This window comes from Centruroides vittatus, unplaced genomic scaffold (assembly GCF_030686945.1).
Source record: "Centruroides vittatus isolate TY-2023 unplaced genomic scaffold, ASM3068694v2 contig_371, whole genome shotgun sequence".
NCBI lineage: Eukaryota > Metazoa > Arthropoda > Arachnida > Scorpiones > Buthidae > Centruroides > Centruroides vittatus.
Window position 1 is genome coordinate 2557229 of NW_027122194.1, and position 10728 is coordinate 2567956.

At 33.0% G+C, this 10728-nt stretch overlaps 1 pseudogene; it reads left to right on the forward strand.

Annotated features, from left to right (window-relative positions):
- The first annotated feature begins 3615 nt into the window (after positions 1-3615).
- LOC136975467 (NADH-ubiquinone oxidoreductase chain 5-like) lies at positions 3616-4146 on the forward strand (annotated as a pseudogene).
- The last annotated feature ends 6582 nt before the right edge of the window (positions 4147-10728 follow it).

The window sequence follows — 10728 nt, forward strand, 5'->3', positions numbered from 1 at the left end:
TAAATATATTTCAAACGTAAAAATAACTTAATAAAATAATTAAGCATATTTTTTATATTAATTAAACACATTAGTTTTAATTACATTCAAAGTCTTTTAATAAAATTATATTGGATTAATTCAGTTGATTGTTTGGATTTATTATTCATAAGTAAGAATTATAATTTTTAAAAATTATTTTTATAAAATTTATTTTTTCCTTCTGTAAACTTGTGTAATTAAATTACGTAACTAATATTTAATATAAAATATGCGAAAGATCGAAAGATATCCTTTGGATCTTTAAATAGCAAGGTGAAACTGAAATCCATTCTGTGAAACTATTTAAAATTAAAAATATTATTATTTAAGTAATTCTAAAGAGAATAGTAAAAAAGTAAATAATTTAATTAACTTTTGATACGTTTAATCGAATTAAATACTAAAATAAAATTTTAATCCCATATAAACTGAACAAATATAGCTCTCTGCTAAACATCATAAAAAATAAAGCAGTGAGCCGAAATATTTACTTATTTACTCAATCTTTTACATAAAAGTACATTTTAAATCCATTTTTTATAATAACTGTTTTAAAAATTTAGTTATTTTCTTTAATCAGTAATTATTAATACTTCTCTAACTTATTCGTATAAAAATGATTGTGGAGATTAATTATTAAAAATAAAAAAACAACATTAAATACAGTTCGACCTTCCGAGGCCGTGGATTTCGCATTTACTGATTTAATCGACTGCGGATCGAAAATATTTGGAAAAAATAATGCAACGTTTCAAGTAACAAAACTTGAATTTACTGTTCCTAGCAGGGGTGCAACAGGTGTCCCGTGTCTGGATGACCGATACTGTACTAGGGTTGTCAACTGTCCTTCATTGAGCTGTATTATCCTCCCGTCCTTCTTTCAATCTATAATGTCACCCTTTTGGGTACAGTTTTAATTTTTATTTTTGTTAAATTTTACTTTATTACAGTACAGTAAAGTCTCGCAAACTCGACTTAATGTGGACTGAGAACGCGACGAGTTAACGAAAATTAAGTTTTACGGACTTCAGGTCGGTTATTCACAATTAATAATACGTTACAACAAATTAATCTATTAAAAATCTTTTAACACATTCAGAGCGAAAAAAAAATCTACAGAACAATCTAATATAAAATAAGTACTGTACTACAAAAGATATAAAAATTTACCCCCAGATAATGTCTTATTATTACATGTGTATTATTACATGTACAAACTAATATTATCAATAGTATTAACTACGTACCAATAGTGATTATTTATATTTGTAGTGTAATTTTAATTAAAAAAAAACTATTGGCTATTCAACGGCTACTTTTGAGTTAGTGACAATCGTGTCGTGGTTATTAATTAGTTTGAGAAAAATAAAATAAAATTTAGGATTCAATTAGGGTGGCATTGTGCAACAGTTGATAATAATTCTAATATTGAGTTTAAAATCCTGTTTATTGTCTATTTAATTTTCCATAATTTACAGTTAATTACAAATTTTTATAAACAAACTACCGTACTTAATTTTCTTCTGTTATTCAATGTTCGTGCAATGTCCTCCTCTTTTGTTCTAGTCGGTACTGAATATGTATAAACATTTTTCTTGTCATTATTCCCTAAACAATGCAATATAACAACTATTTGCATAATATTTACGTTATTCTAGATATTATAAAGAATACAGAAGAACTTCAATTATCTGAAATAATCGGCGAGGGACAATTTCAGATAACCGATTTTTATAAATAATTTGGATAACTACATAAATTATTTATAATCGATTGATCATAAATTATTCACGTACTTATTATATTTATTTAATTGCTTTTGGCTCTTACTTTTGCTATCAGGTAAATGTAAAAATATCGAAAATAATATAATCGGGATGATTTGGGTTAAATGGTTTGGATTTCCTAAGAATTAAAAGCAAAAATTAGAACAAGAGATGGGCTGTCATCATTTAACGCAATACCAAAGACATGGTAGTTCCCAATATACTGTATTTAATTTGCTTATAAACGAAAATCCAGGCGATAAAGCAAGATGAAGTGTTCGAAGTTTTAGCTGAAACAATTGATTAAGAACATCTTGTCTCTTACATAAAAAATTCCACAACGAATTGCATAACTCTTCCAGCTTACGATTTTATTTAAAAAAATAACTTTTAAATTATTAATTAATCATACTACAGTATTAATAAATAAAGTTGTGTGTGGCGCCATCTGTTCTAAAAATTTTTATTAAAAACTTTTTATATTATTAATTATTATAAAGGGGCAAAAAACTTAATTTTGAGAACAGAGACGAGTTTTATAAAAATATTATAAACGTTAATAACGAGTAAAATCTTCATTAAATTCGAACATATCGAAATACGACACGTAACCTCCCCTTCTATCTTACTATTCCTTCGACCTATAACCACCAAAATTTAATAGAATCAATGCCCCTTATATACAGGCTATCGTACCAAATTTCGTTTCTTAATCATTAATGCATCTCAAGGTATTAAACGAAACAAACGCTAACATAAACACATACACATCCACAGAATTTTTCTTTTTACTTTTTTGGGTTCAAGAGGTCTCGAAACGGAGAGATTTGCAAAAAACTCGAAGGGTCAAATTTGACACAATTCCAATAGTTTCTCTTGTTATGTATAAGCAAAGTAAAAGCGCAATTTATAAATAACTTAAATTTTAAAATGAAAATGAGTGTAGCGTTAAAATTATGTTTTTACCTATTTTTGAATGTAAAATCTTTATTAAGACAATTTTCGTATTTAAGAAAAGAAATTCACAACAAGAGTTTAATAAATTAAACAGTTGCATTGAATTTTTCAAGAAAGTGTCCTCACCGCTAGTATACATGAGTTTGTTTTCACCCATATATCCTGGTACTGTACCTTATGTTATCACAGCGATACCAATAGTAGTAGATATCCCAGTAGTCAATTGAAGAAGAATGGTAGATGATCTTTTCTATGAAAAAGATGTGGACTAATGCTAGCTCACCAGATTTAATTATTAACTGTATTGACAAAAAAAGAAGAGATCGATAAAAGCTCGACAAATCCTTGAAAGAGTAAACAGTGAGAAAAGTGGGATCTCTTCTTTATTCAATCCGTAACTGGACCGCCTGGGGGACCCGGGATCGAATCCGGACGGGTCGAAAAATCCCCAGGAATTTTTCGGGGGGTGGTCCGTCCGGATATGTCGGTCCCCGTCCCTCACCACCCGGCCGCCCCATTGTGGGTCTGGCCGAACCCATAATGGGCTTGCTATAAGAGGCCCTCTTGGTGCCCACAGGGCGGAAAGAGTTACCAAAAAAAAAAAAAAAAAAAAAAAAAAGCTCGACAAATCCTTGAAAGAGTAAACAGTGAGAAAAGTGGGATCTCTTCTTTATTCAATCCGTAACTGGTACCGGGTATCTCAAATGTTTGTGACATAAATTACGTAAGGTATTTGGGGTGGGTGGGGGTCAAGGATTTCTTACGATTTTTTACTCAGGAGTAGGGGGTAATAGATCTCATCTTACGTAGTATTCTTATTTTTTGATCTCGTTCAGTGGTGGAGTATTAAATTTGGCTTCAATTTGGCTTCTTTCACATAATCACCCACGCTCTATTCAAAGCTCTAATATTTTTGTGCGCGAAGTTTGCCATTCATAACGTAAAAAAAGAACCAAGATATACGAAAAATATCTCTTATTCTAGTCTCCTCTCCCACTATTAGTACTTGCATAATAATTTCATCCATTACACTAATAGGCCTCCCCTTTTCTTACGCTTTCTATTCAAAATATCTAATTTTAGAAGCTCTTTTTTATCTCAGATCAATCAAACAATCTTAATTATAACATTAATTTCCTTTGGCTTAACAATTATATACTCCTTTCGCCTAACCTTAATAACACTATGATTCAATAATCTAAGTCCAAAAACAACAATAATTTCAGAAACCCAAAAAATAATTATTCCCATCAGCACCCTAACCTTAACATCAATTATTATTGGAGCAACAATAAACTGACTTCTCCTGGACACTCCTGTTTCTTTACCTATACCAACCAACACAAAAATCATAAGAATTTTCCTAATTATTCTAGGAGGACTGTTATCAAATTATTTATGAACCACAAAACCTCTAAGAAACCCTCATCCAAAACCCCACAAAAACTTCTCAGGAAATATATAATTCCTCACTACTCTCACCCCACAACCTATGTTAAAAACACTCCAACCTCTTAATCTAATCAAAACCTTTGAATCAGGCTGAAGTGAATTAAACGGTCTGTTAAGAACGCTCGTTGTACTAACGCTATCAGGTGTAACGTGATAGAATAATGACGCTAGCAGAAACATTTTTTATTATGGGAGAAAAGCCGTGTGGTGGATTCTCTCTCGTTTTTTTTTTTTTTTTTTTTGTTTTTGTTTTTATTAGAATAAGTGCACTACTCCTATGGGTGTATAACACTAAGAATACATAAACCAAAATACAGCAGAGATACAAAGTAAACATAAAATCAATACAGCAGAGCGTCGTTTATCCGAAAACCGATCAACCAAAACGTCGGTTAACCGAAAGCTTTCCAGTCGGACTGTGTCGTGATGAATAGAACTTTTTGATACTAGATTAACTTCCAGAATATAATATTTTGTTTTTATATTTTTCAATATATTTTGTTTGTACAAAATAAAGAAATAATTTTTAACGATACAATAGCCACGATTATTATTTAAAAAAATTTACGTTAGGCTTAACATCGACGAAAATTCAACTCGTAGCGACACGCAACGGAGAAAAATTTCAACATGAGATAGGTTAATATATTTTTTCGCACATAATCGGTTATCCGAAAAATTATTTATCCGAACAAACCCAGTCCCCAATTGATTCGGATAAACGACGCTCTACTGTACTATCAAATTGATAAAATTGACAGAATTCGTAACTTATACATAAAACAAGTTTTACTTGCGAGCTACAGATTCATTAAAAATAATAAGGATAGTAATGAAAAATACAATACAATGAAAATACCTCGAAAATACAATGAAAAAATATCGTCGAAGTATCAAACACAAATTCGTGTACTTCGAAGAATAATACAACACGGTTTCACAAAAATCAAAAAATATCGTATTGTTCTGATTCGAAATACTCGAAGGACTTCTGGTTACTCTATCCCTGTGGTCAATCAGCGCCGATAGTCCAAATGATAATACACTGGACAACCTGAATAAAAAATCTAGGGAGATATTGGCCTAAAGGTAGTGTCTTTGCTTTATAAAATAAAAATATATACATTTCATAATTTAGGAAAATAATAATAATTGGTAGAAAAACATTACTTATGAAGTTTGACAGTATGCAGATGAGAATTTGTCCGAGTAGCTTTGGGGCAACTACCGGTCTTGAAGATTGAATCCGGACAGGTCGAAACTTCCAAGAGTAAAAGTCTCCGTAAGAGTCTACCGCCAGTGAAAGTCTCCGAAAAAATGGCTTTGCTAGCGGGATATTCAGAAAGCAAGCGTGTGTCACGGACACATCTGAATACCGATGTTTGGCTGGGTATATTCGGCGCTTTCTCCTGAGGTGACTGCGCTAATGACCAAACATCCCGCTATCAAATGGCCCGCAATATCGCTTCCATTACTCTCCACTTGGGTCACATTTAAATCAATGCCTCGCTACCAGTGGCGTAGCGTAGTGGGGGCGGCCCGCCCCGGGCGGCATTTTTAGGGAGCGGCAAAATTTCACAATAAATAAAAATAATATCTTGTAAAAATTTGAACCTGTACAATACACAATAATGATGATTGTTCTTGCTGAAAAGTTCTTTAGAATTACTATATATTTTAGTCTTTTATATTGAGATACCTAAATAAGGAGGCGGCGAAATTTTCTTCCGCCCCGGGCGGCTGACACCCGGGCTACGCCACTGCTCGCTACAACGCAGTGGCAAGAAATAACCGCGAGTGAAAGTCTCCGAAAATATGGCTTTGCTAGCGGGATATTCAGAAAGCAAGCGTGTGTCACGGACACATCTGAATACCGATGTTTGGCTGAGTATATTCGGCGCTTTCTCCTGAGGTGACTGCGCTAATGACCAAACATCCCGCTATCAAATGGCCCGCAATATCGCTTCCGTTACTCTCCAGTTGGGTCACATTTAAATCAATGCCTCGCTACAACGCAGTGGCAGAAAATGATCGCGAGCGAAAGTCTCTGAAAATATGGCTTTGCTAGCGGGATATTCAGAAAGCAAGCGTGTGTCACGGACACATCTGAATACCGATGTTTGGCTGGGTATATTCGGCGCTTTCTCCTGAGGTGACTGCGCTAAAGTCCAAACATCCCGCTACCAAATGGTTGGAAATCTCACCTGGATTAATTTTCGACTTCTGAATCGAATGTTTCAACAATGGAACAATAACAATAAAATTCAACGATGTTATTCTTTGTTGCGTTCTATCAATTAAAAAAATAAAAATTTATGTATCTTTTTACATCTGAATTAAAAATATTTTGAATTTTGATTTTAGATTATATTAATATGACATGTAATTATATTTTAAGGTAAAATAAATCAAATGAACGACATCGTTGATTTAATGTCGTTTTTAAAATTAATTTTGTAATGCATTCGGTTTTAATATTAAAGAATTGCATGTAGAAAATTCAGTTTCGTTTTACATTTTAAATGAATTAATAACAGTAAGAGAAAATTTCTTTGCTTTGCTAATAGAAATAAAATTGTTTGTCGACATCACCTGCAAATCCAAATAAATGAGGATAAAATCTGCAGAGTGAGATAAAGGATCTGGGAATAATTTTGAATGATAATCTCCGCTGAAACAGGCACATCGATAATATTGCTTCGTCTCTTGCCAGGGTCACTGGAATAACAAAATAAATTTAGTATATTTGAGTATCACTCATTTGAAGAATCTACATCATACGTGTGCTGAAGCAAACATACTATACAGAATAACTGTTGGGGTACTGCATCCAATTACGCAGTTAACAAACTACTAGTGGAACTAAAACGTTTTATTCGAATTCTCCATAAACTACATTTTAGAAATTCGATTTCAAAATACAGTAGAGTTGTTTATCCGAAAGTCGTCAACCGAAAGCTTTCCAGTCGGACTGTGTCTGCTGAATAGAACTTTTTGATACTAGATTAACTTCCAAAATATAATATTTTGAACTTCCAAAATATAATATTTTGTTTTTATATTTTGCAATATATTTATTTTGTTTGTACAAAATAAAGAAATCATTTTTAACGATACAATTCGCTTGTGCCAACGATAGATCTGACACCTAGCGGTATTAGCGCGAACCACATAATGGCGGCTGCTATTGGTATAAAGTAGTTTGTTAGAGTAGAAAGCGTTCACCCTATCTAATATAGGCCATCGTCAGGTTTAATATTATAAATGTTCCAAAATGGAACGTACCGTTTTCGAATATTTTACATATTTAAAATTCAAAAAATAATTTAACTTTAAAATAAATTGAAAGAAGTGTGTATACTCCTTGGGACTTTGGCTAATTAAATACTTTTTAATTTTAATGTAATTAAACATAAAAACGAAAAAAACGAAAGAAATGTGTTAATTTTGAAGAAAAAGCTTCAAAGTACAATTTCCTTTGTCTCGCCTTACCGCGAAATCTGACACCGATGAGTCATTGTTTACACAGCTGGATGACCTTGAGAACAGCTGGTGTCCTCTTTCGCGGGACATTCTCATGAAACTCTCAGGAGGAGAAGAGTAAAAAGTAGGGTGAATACTAGATGGCGGTATATTTCTAAATATTTTTTTAAAATTACGATTTTAATTGAAATTTCCGACCTCCCGACTTAATTAAACGTATATATAATAAAATCTATTAATTAAAAAAATTAAAAAACTATTGGATGTTGTTTTTGACATCAGAAAATAGCTTTAAATAACTTTACCGAAGTAAAATCGGCGCACTAGAACTTTAGAAGGATGAATGAAGTTCCATAAAAAAATCCCATAAAAAACACAATTAAGCGTTAATCGCGCGTCATTGAAGGTTAATTAAAATCGCAATAAAATTTTTTCGCGCGGGTAAAAATTTTTCAAAAAATTTGGAGACTTTTTTTTTTTTTTTTAACCGCCCTGTGGGCACTAAGAGGGCCTCTTTTAGTAGGCCCATTATGGGTTCGGCCAGACCCACAATGGGGCGACCGGGTGGTGATGGACGGGGCCCGACATATCCGAACGGACCATCCCTCGAAAAATTCCTGGGGATTTCTCGAGTCGTTCGGATTCGATTCCGGGTCCCCCAGAGCGGTAGGCTGCCACCTTGACCGCTCGGCCATCCGGCCCAATTTGGAGACTTAGAAAACATTCCAAAGATCCAAAAAAAAAATTTCCGGGCCAAAAGTACCGTTTTGTTTGTAACGCTATGAAACTTGCCCGAGATAACTCGGGATAAGGGCTTAAGGAGTTTAGCCTCTTCCCATTTTACAATCGTTCCTTCAGTCTGTGCTATAATTGATAATATTGTGTTGTTGTGTCGTTTGTCAACGTTGTATCAAATGCTCTTTTTCTTATAAAAATCGAGAATGATCTATAAAAGAGCACCTAATGCCTGTAGCTTGCTACGGAACAATAAAGACAGCGTAACAAAGAAAGGTAAAGCTGGGGTATATAAAATTCCATTTGAAAATCAACAGTTAGGAATCGAAAAAAATTATGTGGGTGTGACTAGAAGAAACCTGGCGGTACGTCTGCGAGAACACACATACAATTTTGACAAAGCACACAACACTATTAGCAATTACGGCACAGACTGAATGAGCGATTGTAAAATGGGAAGAGGCTAAAGTCATTTAAACGGTGCACTCTCCATCCATTGCGTTGGAGATGGAAAAGGTGGAAATTTATAAAAGTGAAATGAAAAACCGTTACCTAAATGCTATGGATACTAATACGCTTCCAACAGCGTGGAAATATATAATAGAAAAAAGAATGGCACTTGAAAACCTTTAAATCATTTCTTTCTACTTAGCTTTGTTTTCTGTTTTATTTATTTATTTATTTATTTAATATACACACTTCTTTCAATTTATTTTAAAGTTAAACTATTTTTTTGAATTTTAAATATGTAAAATATTCGAAAACGGTACGTTCCATTTTGGAACATTTATAACATTAAACCTGACGATGGCCTATATTAGATAGACAACATTTAAGCTAAAGAATTAAGCATAAAGAATTTTAACTGAGAATTTTAACTGAGCATAAAGAATTTTTTACTGAGCATAAAGAATTTTAAGCTCAGTAAAATTAGTTGTGGTGAAACTGAAGTGAATTGTTTGCTGAGAAAGAGCTGGATAGATGTGAAGTTATCAGTTTTAGTATTTCCTCTCCTGTAAGACATCTTTTTCGATCAGCCACATATTCTAAAATGTCACAAAGTGTAATCATCGTGACTTAAACAACCACGAAATCAACTAGGACTAATGTCGGATACAAATGCGAATAAAACGTTTTGACTACAGAGAGAAAAGTTATTAAAAAGACAACATACAAGTAACTCTTGTAAGTTGTCAAGCACGCTATACCCTTTGTGACAGCCATTTTGGTCGACTCATACGCCACCTATATTTACTGGCACAAGCGAATAGCCACGATTATTATTTTAAAAAAAATTTACGTTAGGCTTAACATCGACGAAAATTCAACTCGTAGCGACACGCAGCGGAGAAAAATTTCAACATGAGATAGGTTAATATATTTTTTCGTACAGTATCAGTTATCCGAACAACCCGTCCCAATTGATTCGGATAGACAACGCTCTACTGTATTCGGTTTTTAGTGAAACTAAATGTAAACTAGAAATTAGAGTCTTATCTTCCATATTTTTTAAACAGTTGTAAAAAGCATCAAACAGTGGCTTCTGAACAAGCTTATCGAGTGGTATGGCCACTTGAAACAAAGCGTAAAGATTTCTAATTTCAGAATAAGTCTATCTTCATCGTAAATTGGACAATGATCAATCTTATGGCCGACGGTGTCTAGGTTTTCTGTAGAGCAAAAGCAAGAGGCAGTTTCTGCCCGGTTCATCGCCAGGTAGTTTCTAAAATTACCATGCTCAGTAAGAAGTTGGGCAGTAGCAAACATTAAATCTCTAAATGGTGATGAGAACCTCCATTCAACACTAGGAAAATAGTCTTGTTATTCTACCAGTTTTTCTGCTCAACCATTGTTGATTCCACTTTTGCATAGCGTTGTCATGAATATAGTTATTTTTAAGGCTGCTACGTGAGAGGATACGAGTGTAGTCCTTTGCAGTTGTCTCAAAGTCGGCTTTTTCATTTCATAGTATACAAGTATGGCCAGGAACAAATATAAAAGTTACCTTATTTACAAGATTTTTAATATGGTGCTGGATATATGTGATTTTATTGCTATTGCAATTGGGATTTAATAGAGCTTTTAGGTCAGACTGGGAATCACTGTAAAATTTAGGAGCATTTTCATATAATTTTCGTAGAACATAAAACAGAAAACATGTTTAACAATATTTCTTATTTTGATTTAATGGCACAAGTCTCAGCTTATGTTATACCAAATGCAGGATACTATTTAGTCATGGTTATTTAAATTAAACATTTTAAAAATCAATTACTGTACAATAAAAAAAAAATTACTAGAGACTAAATGATTT